This window comes from Canis lupus, chromosome 18 (assembly GCF_003254725.2).
Source record: "Canis lupus dingo isolate Sandy chromosome 18, ASM325472v2, whole genome shotgun sequence".
Lineage (NCBI taxonomy): Eukaryota > Metazoa > Chordata > Mammalia > Carnivora > Canidae > Canis > Canis lupus.
This window is the reverse complement of record NC_064260.1, coordinates 48,464,744-48,486,320: the sequence shown is the minus strand read 5'-3', so window position 1 is coordinate 48,486,320 and position 21,577 is coordinate 48,464,744. Positions and strand designations below refer to the sequence as shown.

The window sequence follows — 21,577 nt, the reverse complement described above, 5'->3', positions numbered from 1 at the left end:
GGGGAAAAGAACAACCTCCCTGCCCCTCCTTGCCTCCAAAATAACCTGTCAGCCTTTTATCCAGGAAGGACACCCCACCCATCGCTCACTAAATCCCAGGATGACCAGGAGGCCTGTGTGCTTTCCCTTTCCTCATGAGACTCTCACTGCGGCTTCTGGAAAAACAGGAGCTCCTGTGACCATTCCTTCAAGACCAGACCTCAGGTAGCCTGTAAGCGTAAGTGTGGCACTGTTGGTGTCACAGACTTGTTTGCACAGACCCTATAGGAGTGCTCATTTTCAAGTCTACGGGCCAAAGAGCTGGTGGACGAGTCGTTTTCACCTTATAACCAGCTGAGCAGTGACTGTAGATGGTCTGCAGAAGCAGCGCTCCAGGCTCCCTGGTCCATACGTTCATGGTTCTGCAGGCGGCACAGCGGCTTTCCATCCCCCTGAGGACCCCCAAGCCTGGAATGTGGGAGCCCCACCCAGTGTGAGCACAGCCTCTACTCTGATCCAGGTCTCCTCCCCGGGGTTGTCAGCCTGGGTCTTCTGAAATAGCACCTGTCGGTCACTGTGAACTATCTGACCACTCACATGGGTGGGGAGCATGGAAAATATTTCTATTCAAGTGTGTTTCTGGGATAATGAAGTCGTTATTTCAGTGGAACCTGGCAAGCTGAGGGCTGTCCCTGCAGTCTGTCCCCAACAGCCACAGCCGGGCTGATTTTGCAAAGCTAGGCCAAAGTTCCTGTCCCTATAATCAGCTCTCAGACTTCGCTGGAGCCGAAAATTCCACAGGGAGCTCTGAAAATGCAGACTCCAGGGCCCATCCTTGAGGTTCTAATACAGAGTCTGTGCCGGGGGCCGGGAATCTGCATTTCTACCAAGTTTTTCATATGACTTTTCATATGACTCAAGTGGTCTGAGAAACACTGCTGCAGAGAAAGACGGTCTGGGAATTGCTCGCTTTGGTCATCTTTTAAAACAACAACAACAACAACATTCCGGGTCTCCTGAGTGATTTCAGTCTGCTAAGCATCTGCCTTTGGCTCAGGTCATGATCTCAGGGTCCTGGAATCAGTTCCTGCATCAGGGTCCCTGCTCAGCGGGGAACCTTCCTCTCCTTCTCCCTCTGCAGCTCATCCTGCTTGTGCGCTTGCTCTCTCTCTATCAAATAAATAAATAAATAAATAAATAAATAAATAAATAAAGTCTTTAAAAACAAAACAAGACCATATTCCCACAAGGATCTGTGCTCACGAGTGATGGAAACAGGTTCTTGATTGTATCCAGAGCATTGACCACAGGTCTGAGCCAAGGAAGCAACAAAAAACAAGCACCTTTTATTTTGCCTGATTAATCCCCCAAACCTCATAATGCTTTTGCAAACCAGATATTTGATGCTAAGGATTTTACCTGACTCTCACCGAGGAAAATTTTAAAAATGGGAATGTTGGTGGTCTCGTCCACAGACTCACGTCCAGAAAGTCCTGCCTCCATCGGAGAGGCTGTAAACAACTTCACTGGGGTAAATTTTCCATATTACATAATTCACCAGTTTCAAGGATACAATTTAATGATGCTTTAGTAAGTTTACCACGTTGTGCCACTCCCGCCGCTCCGTGAACATCTCACGCCCGCTTGCGGCTGGTTCCCCTCGAACCCCACCCCTGCCACCTCCCAAGCAGCGGTTAATCGCTGTGCTGTCTCTATGGGTTCACCTTTCCGGATGTTTTGCATGAAGGGAATCACACAGCACGAGGTCTCCTGGGAGGGGCTTCTTTCACTCAGCGGTGTTTCCAAGGGTCATCCGTGTTGTCCGTTCACCAGGTGATGGACGTGTACATTGTTTCCAACTTGTGAAGTCATTCTTTTCTAATGACACAGCCTGGCTGCTTCTCACATCAGACTCTGTATCCTGAGGGCCGGTCCACGTGGGAGGTTGGCAGTGGGCTGGTTAAAGCCCCGTGGGTTTTCCGTCATTTGGGCTCTCCTGTTCTCCAGATGCAGAGCTTGAAGAAGGGATTCTGGTGCAAGAGGTTTATTGAGGAGGAAGCCTGGGAGGGAGGGAGGGAGGGAGGGAGGGAGGGAGGGAGGGAGGGGAGTGAGGACGTGGTGCCGGGACACCTGGCACAGACCACACTGCCGAGTTGTCTCTGAGAATGGGGCAGCCTTTTGGACACCCTGTCAGTCAGTCGTTGGTGTGGGCTGCCCCCTGAGGTGGGGGAGACACAGTTTCCTGGGCGGGGTGGCATCAGCAGAAGGGGCAGCCCTGAACCACTGGCAACCGAGACTCAAGCAACTGGGGGGGGGGGGCAGGCGACCCCTCCATAAAAGGGACCTGGGCCAGCAGCATTGCCACAGCCTCACACACATCCCCACATCCTCCAAGTCAGGCCTGTCCACTGGGACCAACACCAGCTTGTCCCATCTGAGACCTGCTGGGCTCCAACCTCCTCCTGGCTGGCCAGGCCCAGCCCCACCTCAGGGCCCTTGCACACGCTGTCCTCCCTCCCCCAGAGCATGGCCTGGTGGCCCCTCCTCCCAAAGGTACATTGTGTATGTGCACACACTTGTGTGTACATGTGGCCCAGGGTGAGGGGCACAGGAAAAGTGGTGATCACTATGCCAGAAACCTCCAAGGGGCTCTGATGCCATGAGCCATCTCCAAAACTGCTCAGGTCAGCCATGCCCAGGGTGCCCGCCTCTCTGCTCCACTGCAGCCTGGCCAGGTGAGCAGGGCCAAGAAATGAGGACAACCAGAGGACTGCATGGAAAGTCCTACTGGGGATACACTGGGATGCCACATGTCACCACTGAGGGCAGTCTGGATAGTGCCTGAGGTGGATCCGGGAGGGCTTCCTGGAGGTGACAGCTCGGGGGATTCTCAGAAAGTAGAACTTGGTCCAGTTGTGAAGGGAAGCAGAGGCAAGGAGGCAAGGCGGTCTAGCTTATTTAGGGGCCCAGAATGTGCCAGAGCTGGAGCTCAGGGGTGGAGGTAAGGGTGGGCATCAGGCTCTAGGGTTTGAGTTTTACCTCAAAGTCAGTGAAAACCCTGGGGGCTGACCTGGGTACTTGGGTACTGGATATGCGGTCTGCTCTTGAACCTAATTGTTGTAACCGACTTGGCCATCACCACCCCTGCAGCTTTCACAGGTGGGGGGGCGGGGGGGCACTTATGGGGTCTATCCTTTTGTGTGATTAATTCGGAAGGAGGCAGAAAGGGCCTGGTGTTCAATGAGCTCCCCAGCCAGGGCCTCCAGCCAGGAGGGACCTTTGTGACAAACCCGAGGTTTTCCTTTGCGGTTCCACCAGCTACTCTGACATCAAACAAAGGTTCGAATCTCGTCTTTTGGCCTCTGAACACTGTGCCTTCACCAGGCCACGAGCCAGCTCTCTGTGAGCAGGGCCGGGCTGCAAGGCTCTGGGTCCCGACTGCTGGCATTTGCACTTGGAGGAAGGGAGAAAAACGATCCATATGTTTCCTACCGCCTTTGGCACGTGGTGTCACCTGCGCTGTCCGGGTCAGGGCTGCTCGCAGGCAGAGTGCATGGGATGCGCCCGCATTGCCCAGCGGCCCTGAGGGTCGTGGTTGGGGGGACGTCCTCCCCGGGCACCCTGGGGAGAACATGGGCGCTGGAAACAAGGCCTGTGGATTTAGCGGTGCTTGGAAAGAGGCAAAGGATCCTGGCAATTCGAAGGCTGGAGCGAGGAAATCATGTTGGGATGTTCCCACTGACCTCGACTCCAGAGAGAGGGTAAGAGCCCGGGGCCTCCTCTGCCAGCTCGGGGTCTTTCCTCTCCACCCAGGGGCCTTTGCTGTTGTCCCTGGGGGTGTCATCACGAGATGGGGTGCACCGTCTGTTCATTGCTCTGCATATCTTTATGTGACCTCAGGCAGAGGGAAAGCCAGGTAAGATCGGGGACAGGGCTTTGCGTGTGTCTGTAGCCCCTGGAGGGCTGGACATGGGGACAGTGGAGGTGCCACCTCCAAACCCACTGCCTGGTGGGGGCCAGGGTTCAGTGCTTTCTCATCCAAAGTCTGAAAACTTCGCTCTCCTTCCAACCTCTCCGTCTGCCCGTCTGTCCGTCCGCCTGTCTGTCCGTCCCTCCCCAGCCTGCCTCGGCTCCACACTCATCCCCTCGCCGCCGGAAGGTCCCCGAGGCATGTGGGCTGGACTCCAGCACCGCCCCGAGGGTTCTCAGGCCAGAGGGAGAGGGCAGGAATTCACGAGCGCGCCCCAGGTGCTAGTGGGCAGGAGCTACTGACTCACGCGGTGCTGGGTCTCAGGCCAGGCCTGTAGGCATCCAGGAGGCAGAAAAGGTCACTTACCTTTGCATACGGCGTGGCTTTGCCTCACCGGTGGCCCCAGGCCTGCATGGGAGGCACTGGGGGGCAGTGGCCAACCCCCGAGGACGGGCTGAACAGCTGCCTCTCCGGGGCTGGTCACCCACGAGGAACCTCATCTGCAAAGGAAGGCCTGGGCAGAAGGGCTCCAGGGACCCCTCCAGCTACAAACACCCTCCAGCTGGTCCTGAGGGCCCAGGATGGGGCCTCTGTCTGCTGCCCTTCCCCCCTGCGGGCCGGAATGCCCGGCAAGTGGCAGGTGCAGGCTGAGCAGGCCTCAGGCCCGGGCACTTGGGCCAGTGCGGTGGCCAGTCGCAGTGGCTCGACTCTGTCCCCCACCAGGCCTGGGCTGCCCCCAGTGCCCCGGGTCGGCTCGCTGGCATAGAGGCTGAGCCCCAGCGGCCCGATCAATCTCTGCCTGCTCCTCCCACTGGCTGTGACAATTGCAGTCTCAAGACACAGGTCACGGAGAATAAGGCTCAGAGCCACAGGAACGACACTGCCCAGGGTCAAATTCACTGAAACTCGCAGAGAAGTCCTTTCAAGGCCTCTCGATGCCAGGCGTGGCTCAGAACAGCCTGAGCCCCTCTTAGAATTGGTCGGCCACACTAGGAACCCCTGTGACTTTATGACCACACCTTGTTTTTGATCAGAGTGGGGTGCTCACCTGGCCTGGTAACCTGCAGCTGGCACGATAGTGACCCTACATAGACTCTACATCATCACCCGGGGTCCACCCTCAAGGTTGCACGTTCTATAGTTAGGATATATATATAATGCAGTATGTCCACCACCACAGAACCCTACAGAGCAGTTTCACCGCCCCCAAATCCTCCATGCTCCACCCGTTCATCTCTCCCTACCCCTAACTCTGGCAGCCTCTCCTCTTTCCACTATCTCCCTAGGTTTGCCTTTTCCAGAATGTCCTATGGTTGGAATCACACAGTCTGTAACCCTTCAGATTGGCTTCATTAGTAAGACACAGAGACACATTTAAGTTTCCCCCATGTCTTTTCGTAGCTTGAGAGTTTGTTTGTTGTTTGTTTGTTGTTTGTTTGTTTGTTTTGGCGCTGAGTCCTATCCCATTGTCTGGTTGGACCACCACTCGCTTATCCAAAGTGGCTGCACCACCTTGCCATCCTGCCCGCAGGGAGCGAGACTTCCCAGGGCTGCCCGTCCTTGCCAGCATCGTGGCGCATCTTTCCACACGTTTATTTGCCATCTTTATATCCTCTTTAGTGAGATTCAACTCTTGTCATGATTAACTCAGCCAAGCAGCAGAGTCTGAAGAAGCACCAGAGCAAGGCTCTCAGCTGCCCACCCAGGTTCCGTCATTTGCTAATCCTTCTGGAAGAATCTCCAAGAAGGGCTGGGTGGGATTCCAGGGACACTCCTTAAAGGGAGCTGGCTCAGCTGGGACGTGCGCCCTCCTCCCTTCCTCTCTCCGCAGCCCAGAACTTGCATGGGATGGCTGAGCTCCTGCAGCTGTTGCGGACCACGAGGTGTCTCTGAGGCGGGGAAACTGTGTGCTAGGCTGGTCGAGCAGATGGACCCAAGAAGGAACAGGGTTTCTGGCGAAGCCCCGTAGCAGCCACAGCCTGCTCACCTCCAGGCTTCTTTTAGGAGGAAAAGAAACAAACTTCTCTGCTGCATAAGATGCTTATTTTGGATTTTTATGACATGTCGTCAAACTATTTCTTTCCTATCTGAAAAACCTCACTAGCAAACATAAGCCGGGTCTCCAGTGACCCTCCAGGCCTATGAAAGTTGCCCTCAAGAGAAGCAAGGGCATTTAGCAAGTGTTTAGAACTTCCCCTGGGACCGGCCTCATGTTCCAGCCCCACAAAAGGGGTGATAAAGCGCCTGTCCCACATTGGTGGCAATGGCCCCTCCAGGGGCCAGTGGGAGCCGTCCATCTAGAGAGGGGAGGGGGACATGCTCTGGAAAACACAGAAGGAATTGCAACAGAACATGTCATCAGATGTGATCCCAAGAAAGAACCATGTATTTATGCTTCAAGACATATCAGGGCAACTGGGTAGCTCGGTGGTTAAGCATCTGCCTTTGGCTCAGGTCATGATCCCAGGGTCCTGGGATCGAGTCCCGCATCAGGCTCCCAGTGGGGAGCCTGCTTCTTCCTCTGCCTAGATCTCTGCCTCTCTCTGTGTGTCTCTCATGAATAAATAAAATCTTTTTTAAAAAAGACATCTTACGTCATGTGTAATTTTAAATATGTGTATGTGCGTGCTTGTGTGTCTGCAATGAGGCCAATAATAAAGGAGGTAGGTGTGTTAAATTCCACCTCTATCCCCAGAAGCTCATAGAGTCAAGCTCATCAAAAGGTAACCCTCCTTTAATCTTTTCCCCTTTGGGGAAAGGGAGGACCATCGCCATCCATTTGGGATCATCAGGCCCGTAAAAGAACTGTCTTGTGGGATAAGAAAAGGGACTTGCAAAGACTCGTTTGGTCAAATAAATTGTTATACTTTTATTTTTTTAATCATGTTATTCTATAGTTAGTAATATCTGAAACATTCTAATCGTGTGGATTCTAATGACATGCTAATGATACACTAATGATATGCTGGTGATGATTCTAATAGTGTTTTCTAATCAGGTGGATGTCCTGTGAAATTTGCTCCAGGTGTGAGAGGCCCTATGGAAGCATCATCGGTTGCCCTTCTCAGCCCTGGATCTTAACCTGCCCCCTGTCCCTCGTGGGTCATTCAAGGTCTTGGGTAGAGTGTCCACTCCCTGAGGCTGCTTTGACCCCATCTCAGACACTCAGACCCAGCTCCCAAGCCTTGTATTCATAACAGGTGCCCTCGGCACTGGCTGGAACCTCAGCATGATCTCTGGGCCCCTGGAGGTGGGTCACCTTTAACCAAGATAGGCCTGGCCCTGGGCAGCCTCTCCAGGGCTCCTACTCCCAGACATGAAGGAAAGGATGTCATCACACCTGGGAATCACTCTATCCTGGATCTACTGCTCCCTGACCATCAGATTCCCATTTTCATGCAGTTGTGAGATCTCGGGACTGCTGGACACCCTACAAAACCATTCCTTTTGTTAAGGCCTCCCCAGAGGAAGGCTGTGGCTTCAGTAACAACCTATGACCCATCACGCAACAATAACCAAACTTCCTAGGTGTGAAGAAAGCAAGCAAATAAGTTGTTTGTTGTTTAGATGGGGTTGTGAGTTAAACGGTGCCCCACAAAAAGATCAAGTTCTACCCACGGGTTCCTGTGAACGGGACCTTATTTGGAAACAGGCCCTTTGCAGATGTAATAAGTTCAGATGACATCATGCTGCAGTTGAGTGGACCCTGATCCGGTGACTGATGTCCTTACAAGAAGAGAAACTCACAAGGAAGAAGGCCATGGAGTCGGAGAAGGTGCTGGGGGTGGAGGGACGTGCAGGCCCAGGCTGGGAGCAGTGGAGCCCCAGAAGCTGGAAGAAGCAGGAAGGACCCTCCCCAGAGCCTCCAGAAAGAACACAGCCCTGCCCACACCTTGATTTCAGCCTTCTCCTCTCCATCAGCCTGAGAAAGCACATTTCTGCTGGTTCGTGTCCCAGGACGCCAAGACACATTGCTGAGAGGTTTCGAACAACTTGAGTGTGAATCTGGGGGGTACAGGTGATACAGAGATATAGTTAAATGTCCCTTCAGAATATTTCACTGCTTCACCTGATTACACAGAACTCACTTCGTTTGTTTTTCTTCCCATTAAAAACAGACTTTAGGTATACTTAAGTCACGGTGGTTTAACCACTTTGGAGAGCCGGGTTTCAGACTGGCACCAGAGATGAAACAACACAAAGCTTTTTTACAAAATGTCTTCCCTTCTCATTATTTTTAAATGTTTTTTGGGGTATAAGTAGAGAATTTAAGACAAGGAGCACTCCTAAAAATGGCAGATTGTAAAAGCCAGAGGTCGTCGCAAGCGGGACCGTAGACTTCACTGTACTGGAGTTGATTTAGACTTCGGAAAAGATTGTGAACAGTAACACCCTCCATCCATGGGAGACCAGTTGGCTGGCTGGAATCTGTTTGCTGGTGCTTGCAAAGCAGTGGACGAACAGTCGCGTCACCTGGTGGGCAGCTGGGAGGAGAAACTGTCTCCATCAGGAAGAGGGCCCAGCACCCACTGTGGCAGGACTAGTTCCCTGTCACCGGGCTCAGCACGACAGACGTGGTGTTAATGCTCTACTGATTGAAGTTCCCGAATCAGCACTAGTCTGGGGAGCACTGACCACCCAACCACCGTTCACGGTGAGCTGGAAAGGTGCCGTTGGCAGTGTGAGCACAAGACGTCAGCTGGCTTCAGCCATGCTTGGTGACGAGTAAGGAGAGATGGAAAAGAGGTCACAGTGTGGAAGTGACCCCACTGTGTGGAAAAAGGGTCACATGTATTGCCCTGGACATATGCGTTCCAGCTCCATTGCATACTGGCTTTTATTTTTAGCTAAAAAAGAAAAGAAAAGTTTCTTCCTACAAAACCAATGTATTTGGACTCTAGAACAGTTAGAGAATAGAGAAAAGAATGCACCACTCTCACCAACTCTTGCATGCGATTGCAGGCTTATTTCTGAGGATGCACCAACGTGTTTTCAATGTTTTAAAAGGTTATCATGTTGGGGGTGCCTGGGTAGCTCAATCGACTGAGCTCCTGACTCCTGATCTCAGCTCAGCTGTGAATCTCAAGGTTGTGAGTTTAAGCCCCACATTAGGCTCCATGCTGGGTGTGGAGCCTTCTTAAAAAGGTGGGGGGACATCATGTTGTATAAACTACTTTATTATTCGTGTCTGTATTGTGAATTATGATTAGTTGTAATCAATTGTGATTGAGCTTACATAGTGTTTTTTTTTTTAACTTAATCATTTAACTAAATTTTTGTTGAGTGCCTGCTGCCTCCCAGCCCCTGCGTTGGTGGGGAGGCCTGCACGGCCCCCTTTGGACGCCCCGCCTTCACGAGGCTGACAGCCTGCAGGGAGGCAGCAATTATTGTTCCATATTCCATAAACTGCCCGCTGCAACGAGATGAACGATACCTACGGAGTAGATCAGGAAAACGGATCCGGACCAGGGTACAGTGAACACCAGACTGAGGGGACAGGAAAGTAGCTACTCATCTTTCCATCGAGGAAAGGACCTCTGTACTGTCAATTAGGAAAAGTGGTCTCCCTCCAAGATTCCTTTATGTATTCACCTCCACTTTCCTATACTGTCTTCATGGTTGGGGTTTTTGTTTCTTTGCTTTTTCATTTAATCATTTTTTAGCCATCTGGAATTTATTTTGGTGTAAGGGATGAGTGTGGATCTATGTTTATATTTTTCCCATATACTCCCTATTGATTTGACACACAAACTATATTCAACCTATTGGGGGCGTGTTGATGAATTTTCTTTTTCATCCCATTAATTTGTAAGTCTGTTCCCATTACTGTACCATCCATACACTATCTCTACCTCCATACTGTAAAAGCTTTCATTAAGGCTTCCTTCACATTTCTCGAACATTTAGGTTTCTGGATAGCTTTTAAATTCTCTTTGTCAGCTTCTTCCAAAAATCCTAGTGGGGTTTTATTTGACTTGTGTTAAACACATAGATTATTTGGGCAGACACTTGACATCTTTGAAGTCATGGATATTCTGTCCATTAATAAAAAAGTGGTCTGTTACTCCAATCTTCTTTTATGTTCCTCAGTAAAGTTTTATAGTTCTCTTCTTTTATAGCGTTCTTTCTGCACAGTCCTTGTTTAATTTATTACTCGAGATTTTACAAACTGGGTTGCCATCGTGCGTAAGGTCTGTACTTGTTATGATAGTTCCTACTGAGCTATTACCGGCATATAAGAAAGCTGTTCATTTTTGTATAATTAGTTTTTAACTAGCTACCTTCTGAATTCTCCTACACTCATTTTTTTGTGAATGTTTCCTGATTTGTAGAAAATCATGTTTTATATATATATATAGTCTTACCAAAACTACCCTCTGTGGGGACTTTTGGAATAATATTGATGAGTAACAGCAATAACGAAGCATTCTCCCCTGTCCCATATTTAAATGGAAATGTGTCTAGTGCTCAGTCATTGAGTATAAAGGCAGCTGCTGGAAATTATCCAGATGATTATAGATTTTTCCTCCTTTTGACCTAGTAATGTGGAGAATTATGTTAGCAGATTTCCTAATATGGAGCCCCACCTTCTTTCAATAAACCTGCCCGATTATGTATGCTATCTGCTTTTAAAAATTTGGTTAGAGGGACACCTGGGTGGCTCAGTGGTTTAGCATCTGCCTTTGGCCTGGGGTCCCGGGATCGAGTCTCACATCGGGCTCCCTGCATGGAGCCTGCTTCTCCCTCTGCCTCTCTCTCTCTCTGTCTCTTGTGAATAAATAGATAAAATCTTTTTTAAAAAATTTGATTGGAACTGATTTGTCATTATTATATTTGAAATCTTACTTTACAAATAATCTATATTTATAATTTAGGTATATCTGTAGTTTTGCTTTGTGCAAATAGGAAGACTGTCCATCTTTATTTTCATTGGGAAGAGTAGTCTAAATTGTGCGGAGATGTGGGATTACTGGCGGGTTTGATGGAACTCAGTCTTTTTGGAGGACATTTCTCTGATAACTTTTCAACTTCTCCTCTAGGTATTTGTTTTCTCAGATTGTCAACCTTGTCTTCATTCAATCACTGGGTCATTCCCATTTTTCTAGGCAGCAACAGGCATCTCCCGAGCACCCATTGAGCACAAGTGACTTCTCAGCAGTGTGTCCTACATAGCCTTTTTGAGAACTATATATCATCTGCTCTGTGGCCACACCCAACACCCACTCTTCGTTGCTTCCCTCTTTGTACCTTAATAATGAAAGCATTTAATCTGTCTCAGAAAGCAGTCTTGACCTCATCCCGCAAACGTCAATATGTCTGCAATTTCAGTTTTTACTTCTGCTTTGCCCTAATTTTGACTGTTTCATTTTTATTTTTTAATTCTTTTTGTGAGTAAAATCAGAAGAGTGTTTTTTAAGACCACATGGTTGGGTTATAAATTTCTGGTTGTATTGCTTTGTAATCATAGCATGTGACTTATGTAAATATGACATAAGAGCCATAAAAATGTTCATTCCCTATTTGTAGGCTATAGAATCAGCTTGTGGATATGCCTGTACACTCACACACACCTAAAAAATGTTTAATTATAATTATATTGTATGCTCTATTTTTTGCCTATTTAATAGATTTCCTTATTATAGGCCCACAAACTTCATCCACTAGTAGACAATGATTCAGAATTCAGAATTTTTTAGTTTTGAGAAAGGTAGCATATGGTATTTTACCTAAAACTCCCACAGAAGATACCTCTTTTCAGTGAAATGCACAAACATTAGCACTAAGTGACACAGCACTGTAACAACCTCCCATCAATTCAGATCCAGTTTGGCTGCCTAACGGGCATAGGGCTGATGAAGTTCTGTCTTTCAGAGTCTTGGAGGTTCCAAATATGGAAAAGAGCTGGTGGGCCTTGGTGGGTTTCCATCCTTACATTTCTAACAATTTTACATTACATATTTTAAGGCAATAATTATCACCAAAAGGCTCGGTGACTTGTACTATTTATCAAAATAAAATTGCCTTCTTTGTTCTGCTTGTGCTTTGGCTGTCGAATTTTACTTGAGCCAATATTATTATTGTGACTCCTGTTTATTTTTACTTGCATTTTCTAGTAAAATCTGCATGAATAGGTGAATATATTCATTTATCATTTTTTTACCTTTTGAAAAGAAATGGTGCATATTTGAACTCTTTTGTTCAATTTTAGAGTCTTCCTAACAAAAGAATCTATTTTATTTATGTTTATTATTATAAGGGAGATATTCGGTCTTATTTGTTTCCTTGTTCGATTATTGTGTGCGTGTGCCTCTTGTCATCCATCGTGTTTCTGTCTTGGTGTGTAGAATCTATACGAAGTTGAATCTGATGAAATTGCCTATAGTCAGCAGTTTGGGAATTATAGATATGGACATTTTATAGAGCTCCATCTGGTAGTTGGCCATTATCTCCTGCCGATCAGTTCCCTGATTTTTCTCCCCTCTGAATTCTGCAGTAGATCATTTTCAGGAGTCTTCATATTTTAGATACTACCCCACTTGTCCTGTCTTGTCCCACATCAGTGAGTTTGTTCTTTGTTGCTTGTTTGTTAGCTTGCTTTTTTAAAAAAAAGATTTTATTTATTTATTTGAGAGAGAGAGAGAGAGAGAAGGAGAGAGAGAGAGAGAACACAAGTGGGGAGGAAAGAGAGAAGCAGACTCCCTGATGAGCAAGGAGCCTGATTCGGGGCTTGATCCCAAAATGCTGAGATCATGTCCCAGACCAAAGGCAGATGCTCAACCGACTGAGCCATCCAGTTGCCCCTGTTTGCTTGCTTTTAAAATCCCTGAACAAAGTGAGATTTGTCCAGTTGACATGTTTTTAAACAATTGGGCAAATCAGTCTTGCTGGTTGGGTTTCCTTTCTAAGATCCCAACAGGAAAGCAAGCTAAGTGCTCAATTCCAATCTGATCCCCAGTTTCCTTGGGCAGAACTTTACCTAGAATCCTAGAACTTTACCTAGAATCTGCTGGGTGCATTTTTGTTTGTTTTTCTTCAGTTTTGATATAGGCCATCACTCATTGCTCGCTGTGGGGTCATACATCTTCATCTTTTCAATGTCCCTGGAGGTGCTTTACTAGAGAATTAGCTTGGAAGAGAATTAGCTCTGGTTGTTACCTGAACCGGTTAGCTAACTCATCCCCCACCAACTCATGCTATCATGTCCCATGTAAAGTTTGGTTCTTCTGAGTCACGCATTAAGCACCTTGTAATTTTAACATAAACCCGCAGACATAAAATGATGGTGGCGAACGAGGCAAAAAGGAGCCATGAAGCAAACTTATGGCAGATGGTTTTACCTAGACACACAAGACATCATCTGTTCTCAGTCTAACAGTGATAAACCTTTCCTTGCAGCAAATACTCTGATAATCATGACAGCAGATTTTAGCCTTAAAAATCACATTCCCATACAAAAATCCAATGTCATTAGACAGATGAGACCCTCGGTAGCATTCCTTGTTGACAGAACTGGGCTACACAGGTGTCTAACAGCCAACTTTTGTTAGTACTGAACCCTGGAGCCTGCGTCAGTCAGCCCCACATCTGTAGCCAGCATGACAATTCGGCCTCTAAACCTATTCATTCAGCAAACATGTACTTCCTTGGGCTGGTCAGGGTGTCACTTTGCACCTATAACTCCACCTTTCCCAGACTTTTCCAAATGTGGTCCTAGATGGTGAGCTATGTGGAGAACACTGAGTGCCCCCCTGGTTTTTCCCTCCTGGCTACAATCGTCATGAGCTTTTTAAATCATGAATCTAATCAAGCTTCTCTCTGCTCAATTAACTGCAGTGTTTCTCACTGCTGAGACACGGAGGCCAAACTCCTTAAGGTAGCCCTGAGAGACCCCTCACAGAGCAGCCCCCAGCCTCTGCAGACTGTCCCCTGAGGTCAACTTCATTAGACCCACTGGCCCTCCTCACCAGCCCTGGATGTCATTTGTCCTTTCAATGGCTCTGCTCCTTCCTGCAGGCTGGCCCATCACCTGGAAGGCCCACCCTCTTTCTATGTCCTTCCTCCTCTTCCTGCCAAAATCCAGTTCATCCTTTAGGACCCAGTCTTCTCTGACAGCCTCAGGCAGGCTCCATCACTCTGCCTCCGAGAGCCTCACTGCCTGTCCCCATAGTAGCAGGTGCCCTAAGCCACTGATTCATGTTCTCCACAGCATCACTGTGCTCAGCCCTGGGAGGATTGCCCTAGGGCTGGATGATGTGGGAGGCAGTGTGGCATGGAACATGGGTGTGGGCTTGATCTCTCCATGCCTCCTTTACTCATCCACAAATTGGGGTGTCCATAGCACCTGCCTCCTTCTTGAGAGTGCTTGTAGCATGCTTCCCCACAGAGCCAGTACCAGGAAAGGAATGTTCGCTTTTGTCATCACTGTGACTGTGTGCTCATTACCCTCTACACCTCTGTCTCCCCAGGGCCTTGGACAGTGCCTGACACAGGGTCGATGCCTAAAGCATAAAGTGTTGTCTGTCACAGGGGCTGGGGGACAGAGCCATGCTCTCCCCACATAGTGTTACCTGACATTTTTCACCTGTCCTTTTGGCTCATCACTGCGTTTCCTCCTGCTGGGACACATGGGCTGGAACTGAAGTCTGAGGCAAAAGATGTAGCTTCCAAAGGGATGGGTCTGAAATAGTCACGGCTGGTTTGCTTCACTTTAAAAAGCTGTTTATGATAGATGCCTTATAGATAGTTCCCCCTCCACCCCTGCCCCCTGAGGTTATCAGCCAGGAGCTGGAACCCATCAGAATTCCTGGCCACACCCTGGGGTGAGAGCCAGCAGAGAATGCCATGAAACTTCTCTTGCATCTCAACCGTGTCTTTATGGTTTTCTCCAGAAATCTATAGCACATCAGTAAACATAATCTCATAGAAAACCTGGCTGAATTTTGACTTTTAAAATTTGCATATGGCTCCTTTCCCTTTTTAGAGCTGTGACCTAGGCACAGACTCATGCTTCTAACCCTCCTCAGGAAATGCATTTTGGTGACCAGAATTACACGTTATCTGTGGTATGTTTCCGATCAATGGGAGTTTTCCAGCTACTGGCATGTTTGTTTTTGGGGTTTTTTTCCCCAGTGCTCTAAGAGCTTATTGGAACTGGATACAGAATAGTTGAGTCAAGTTCCTCAAGTTAGTTCTGGATGTTCAATCTACTAGTTCAAGTTCTCCACATGACCCAAGACTGACTCACCCACACTTTGGCCACTGCCCAGTAGAGTAAACTTAGATACCACAGACTCACTACACAATTTTTATAACAAAAGCCATTCACCAGGAGGACTCAGGCAGACCTAGGATAACATATTCCATGGGATGGTTAAGGATCTCTAATACATAAAGAGCTCTTAAAAATCAATGAGAAAAGAAGGAATGCCATGAGAAAATGTAAAAAAGACAGGAGCAGACAATTCATCAAAAAACAAAAAGATGTAATTACCAGTAAATATATGAAACGGCACCCAACTTTATTATTAGTTAAAGCAACAAAAATTGAAATAATATAAGGGATTTGTTTTTGTTTTGTCTACCAAATTGGCAAAGACAAAAGAGGTTGGCAATACCTGGCATCACTGGTTATTGGTGGAAGCATCAACCTTTCTAGCCTTCACAGGAGAGTTAGGATCTGTGTGGCCCTATTAGTCAAACTTTAATCCTCTTTGACAGCAATTACACATTGAGAAATTAATCTAAGCTAAGAACTTTCATTAAGTGTATAAAGACAGACATAAAAGGATTTTCACTAGAGCATTATTTTTAAAAGCAAATTACATAAACTCCCCCACCCAAAGAAAAACACCAAACCCATATGCTTTTACAGGGAACACACCTCCTAAACCTTTCATCCCAGTGCTGTTTAAAACTCTGTGGAGCAAAGAACGAGAAAGAAAACTCTCAAATTGTTTTCATAAACCAAAATTTGCTGAAGGGTTAGATAAATATCTTTTATAAATATCATGGGGAAAATCCAAAATAAAATATAACAATTTAGAAGCATATTAAAGGACCAGGCCAGGTACAATACTAGGAAATACGTTAACATAATTGATCGTATTAATTGACCTAGTGGGAGAAATCAAAGGATTGTTTCCACAGTTGGAAAGGCATTTGACAATATCCTGATAACACCCTCAACAAAGTAAGAATAGATGGAAGTGTCTCTAATATGACAAAATATATCCATCCCGGCCAGCCCCGTGCTCAACAGGGAAACTCTTAAGAATATCCTCTGCATTGTTCCAGAATTACTAGCAAATTTAGTTTAAAAGATATTAGAAGTATGGTAGTCAAAAAGGAGACAAAGTCTTACTCTTTGCAGATGATATGCTTTTATTCCTAGAAAATCCATTGAGAAGCCATTCTAAACAATAAAACACATGAGCAAAGGACCAACTATATTTTTAAAAAATAGCTTCCCTACACACACACCCCAGAGCTATCTTGGAAGAGAACACTTGATTTTCAGCTAATTTTTTAAAAAGATAAAATATGAGGAAAAAGCATAACAAGAATTTTTTAGGCCTATATGGAAAAATCGTAAAAAACTATTGAAGGACAGAAGACAATGGGAAAGGTAGGCCAGATTCTAGAAGTCACTCTCCCTAAATAGATTTATGACAGTTTCTTAACTCCATTGCAAACACGAGCAGGTCTTTTTCTCTGACCAGACAAGGCAGTGCTAACCTCCGTGCAGAAAAATGCACAAGACGGCCAGGAGGACCTTGAAAATGAAGAGAGTCAAAGAGAGGCATTATCTTGGCAGGTAGTAAAACAGATCACAAAGCATCGGTCACTAAAACAGTGAGGGGTACACAGGCTGCCCAGAGACACAGCCCAGGAGGCCCAGGTAGACGCGGAGCATGGAAGGGTCCTCAGGTCAATGGGGAGAACATGACCAACAAACGGTGTTGGGAGAGCTCCCTGAACATGCTCCCATAAATCCCAGGTGGACCAAGGGACCAGATGAGAAAAGAAAAGAAACAAATCACGAAAGATTGGGGGAAAACAGGGAAGAGCTCTTTCAGAGCCACACGAAGGAAAAGGCCTTTGCATTTTGACAAAAATACAAAACGGATCAACAGAACCCCACCCCGTAGGTAACATGTACCACTTGAAGGTAAACATCTCACAAAACGATGCATGGGGAGACACACCGTGCCAACGTCCTGTCCCAATGTCACTTCTTGCTCTGGTGGGTGGGCTCGGAGTCACCGCCAGTGTCCCCCACCCCCTTATCACAGCAGTAACACCAAAATATCTTTTCCCCTCTGAGATATGTGTTCAATTAAGCCACTGATTGTCATAAGATTGTGACATGCTCTTGGGATTGGAAAAGCAGGAGAAATGCTGCTGGTCATCGGGCTGACCCCAGCAAACACCCTGATGGCAATCGTCATGGGCTGTACCATGTCCCCCCAAAATTCATACCTTGAGGTCCTGACCCCCAAAGCCCCCCAGCTGTAGTTGGGTCTGGAAAGAGGCAACTGAGGCAAAATGGGGTCACTAGGGTGGCCCTGCTCCGCGAGAGAAGGAAGACCCTCCCGCGAGCCACTGTCTCGTTAGCCTGACACTGGCAAACAAAAGGACCTGCTTCCGGGCGCTGTGACAAGCCACGTTTTCCCTGAAAAATTCTCCAAAAGCAGTCATGTTCTTCACCATCGTTTTCCTTCCTTGCACCATTTTAGATTCTCAAGTATTTTCGGAGAAATTTAATCCTTATGTTCCAGATTCATTTATACTGAAATCATCAAAATGCTTTTTTGTCTGTCTAAGAGGATTTGGGTGTTCTTTTTATAGACCCATTGAAGCCATTTTTGCTTTGAATCACGTTCTGGCAGCTCTAAATGAATTCAGACGATCCCCGCCTGCCCCCACCCCTCCCGCCGCGGCCTTCTCCATGCCACCGACAGAACGCCCAGAACCCAGGCAAGTGCTAAATCTGGCTAAATGATTTCCCCTCCCGGCACGTGCGGAGGCGAGGGTGCTTGGTGGGGGCGGTTTGCGGGGGCCCTGCCCGGGCACCACCCGCATGCTGGGGGGGCTCGACTGGCCTCCGTGGCCTCTTAACCACGCTGGGCGTCAACAGGCCGTCGGTTGCCTCAACTGGACTCTCAAGACGGGGGCCCTGCACCCTCGCCCCAAAGACCCACCCCTGCCGGGGTCCGCATGTGCTGTCCGGGGTCCTGGTTTAAGAACCGCTGCCTTTGGCGCCTGCCTTTGGCCCAGAGCGCGATCCTGGAGACCCGGGATCGAATCCCACGTCGGGCTCCCGGTGCATGGAGCCTGCTTCTCCCTCTGCCTGTGTCTCTGCCTCTCTCTCTCTCTCTCTGTGACTATCATAAATAAATAAAAATTTAAAAAAAAAATTTTTTAAAGAACCGCTGCCTGTGCCTGGCCTAGCGCGTCGCAAATGTGGCTCCACCTCAGAACCGTGAGGAAGCTTTAGACAAACCCAGACGAATGCAGCCTCACATCTTCCTTCAAACCTGCCCCGGGGTGGGGGTGAGGGGCCTCCTGGAGAGCCCAGGTGAGGGCCACCCAGGCTCCCAAGTGCGATGGAGACACAGACGGGCAGTGTGCAGATGCGCGGAAGGGGGGAGGGTGACCACGGGAAAGACCGTGGCCTCCAAAGCAGCCCCTTCCCCTGCTCTCCCCCGGCCCCGACCCCACAGGGGCTTCTACGCAGAGGAGCCTCCTGCTTGCTGCTGGGGTCCCTCCTGGGGCCTCTGCTCCTCTCCCAGCCTACATAGAAGGCACTGGACACCCTCTTTAAGCTTCTTCTCCAGACACTCGATGCAGCACAGCCTCTGGCTCCTGCATTAGGCTGGGGAACAAGGGGCGGGTTGGGAAGCTGCAGCCATCAGCCACGGCCTTGAGCCTGGGAAGCTCTGGAGGGGGTCATTCCCCAGAGGCCACCAGCAGCTGGTGAAGTGTTCACAGGGGACATTTGTCCCCCTGGTTTTGGCCCTGCCACAAGAAAGAAAGTAGAGGCCACACAGGTGGGGCTTAAGGAAGACACCTGCCCCCACCTGGTTAACACCCTCAGATGACCCCCTGCACCAAATCCAGGAAGGTGGAATGGTAGGGCATCGCCTCTCCACCCAGAGAGCTGTGACTGGCAGAGTCCTTCGGGACCAGCCATGCTCAGTGTGGCCTTGGTCTGAGGCTGTGTGGTCTCGCTAAGGAGGAAGGGGACCAAGGAGCTGGTCTCCTCTTGTCTGAGGAAAGAAGGCAGGCTCAGTGTGGTGGAGAGGCCGGGTGACAGCCAGCCCCCAATATGGCTCCCAACGCATCTCCTCCTTTTCACTTGTCCTTTGCAGACCCCTCTCGTGCTGATTAAGAGTGTGGTGACACCAGCGTGTGACTTAGGGGCTGGACTTCTCAGAATTGCGCTCTGGGGAAAGCTGGCCACCGTGTTGTGAGGACACTCAAGTGGCCCCGTGGAGAGGTCCACATGGTAAGGAGCTGAGGCCTTGTGAGGACACTATTTTGGAGGCCTACCCTCCGGGCCCTCTCGAGCCTTCAGACGGCATCGCCCAATACCTCAACCCCAAGCTCATGAGGGTCCTGAACTGGGGCCATTCACCCCGAGCTGCTCCCAAATGCCTCACTCAGTGTGATAATGGGTGCTTATTCTTGCCTGACGGCGCTAAGTCTGCAAGGTGATTTGTTATGTGGTGGTGGATAACTACCTACATGCTGCAAGCTTCCAAGCTCAGGATCAAGGGGTGAAGTATGGAGGTATAGGGGCCTCTGGCAAGGTCAAGTGCACAGCCCAGGGTCCCAGGCATGAGTGGGCAGGAATGTGCCACCAGCTTACATCAGGGGTGGGGAGCCAGAGCCCGACACCTGAACCAGGATGGCCAGAGCACCACGGGGAGCAGTACCTGGACTGTCTGTGCTCCTATCTGCTGCCTGCGGCATGGCGAGGCTGGCCAGCAAGAAACCCCCTTCACCTGGGCAGCAATGGAGGAAATGTGGGCTGCTGAGGGCTTGTCCTGACAGGTCATGATGCCCAGGAAGGATGAATGAGGCAGGAGACGCAGAGGAGGTGACACGGGAAGGGACCAAGGCAGCAGCTTCCCTTCTCACAGGGAGTCCTGCTTAAGCACCTCCTGTGGGCAGGTGGTAGGTGAAAGGCAGTCACCTGGGGGCAGGTGGTAGGTGAAGGGCGGTCACCTGGGGGCAGGTGGTAGGTGAAGGGCGGTCACCTGTGGGCAGGTGGTAGGTGAAGGGTGGTCACCCGGAGACTTCAGGTCGGTCCTCACTCCTGGAACCTATAAATGTTACCTTAGAAGGAAAAGGCACTTTGCAGATGTGATTATGTTGGGGAGCTGGATGTGGGAAGATCATCCTGGATTATGCAGACCCTAAATGTAACCACAGGGGTCCTCTTGAGAGGGGAGCAGGAGGAGAATTGATGCACAAGCTGAGGGATGATGGCTGCCACTGGGCCCAGAAGAAGCAGGAAAGGGTTCTGAGAACCTTCTGGAAGGCCAGTGGCCCTGCCGACCCCCTGAGTCCCAGTGATGGTGAAATCAGACCGCTGGCCTCCAGCACTGTGAGAGAATACATCTCTGCTGTTGTCAGGCCCTTATTTTGTGGCGATTTGTGACAGCGGCCCCAGGAAAGCGAGAGAAGGGGACATGCAGCATCAGAGCAGAAAAAGAGTTGGAGAAGAAACAGAGTCCGCGAGGTGTCCCTGGCCTCTCCGTGCAGGAGAAACAGGACAAACCAGAACTCGGGGGTGAGGGTGCCGCTCCCTCCCAGCCCTCCTCACAGTTTCCAAGCCTTGGGTTCACCGTCACAAGACGGGGCTGCCGCGGGTGGGCTGCAAGGACCCTGGGTGTCTGCTCTCATCCCCTGCCCTGTCTGCGCAGTTGGGAGCAGGTGCATTCCTACAGCGGCTCTGGGCCCAGGAAGAATGGGCCATGCAGGCCCCAGGGCCCAGGCAGGTAGCCTCACACCCCACCTGTGTGCACCTGTGCTGCCCTCCTCCCCAATAATGAAGAGAGAGGTTACAGGAAGCGCAAGGAGGTGGGTAAGAGGAGGAAGGAAAGGTGGTCTGCTGCGTAGACAGTCAGCTCCACATTGTTTTACCTTAAGGCCAAAGGGAGCCCGATCCCCTTTTTACCTCACAGAACACATGGCAAGTCCACGAGGCTTGGGTTGTGTCCTCCCAAAACTCATACACTGAAGTGCTAACCCATTGTGGCTGAATTTGGAGACGGGGCTTTAGGGAGGTGGTTAAGGTCAGATGAGGTCGTAAGGGTGGGGTCCTGATCACACAGGACTGCGGCCTTATAAGGAGAGGGACAGAGACCTCTCCCCCTCCCCTCCCCCTCTCCTCTGTGAGGACACAGTGAGGAAGTGTCCCCTGCAAGCCAGAAAGCAGGTCCTAACCAGAGAGCAAACTCCGCCAGCCTCCAGGCCATCAGAACATGTGCTGTTTGCGCCCGCGGCCCAAGCAGACCAAGGCAGGTGCCCTTGTTTTAAAAACGATCACCACTTGCAGGTGCACCAGGATTCGGGTATTCACAAAGCTTTCCTACCCATTCCTCTTGGTCCTGACCCGCT

General features: G+C 49.3%; 1 long non-coding RNA gene across 1 annotated transcript; it reads right to left on the bottom strand.

Moving 5' to 3' along the window:
* Nucleotides 1–1,303: 1,303 nt before the first annotated feature.
* LOC112663182 (uncharacterized) lies at nucleotides 1,304–21,276 on the bottom strand. The gene is made up of 3 exons (XR_003139035.1): nucleotides 21,135–21,276; nucleotides 4,316–4,449; nucleotides 1,304–2,039 (listed from the first exon to the last, which is right to left on the bottom strand). It is a non-coding gene; the product is annotated as an uncharacterized LOC112663182 (long non-coding RNA).
* Between the last annotated feature and the right edge of the window lie 301 nt (nucleotides 21,277–21,577).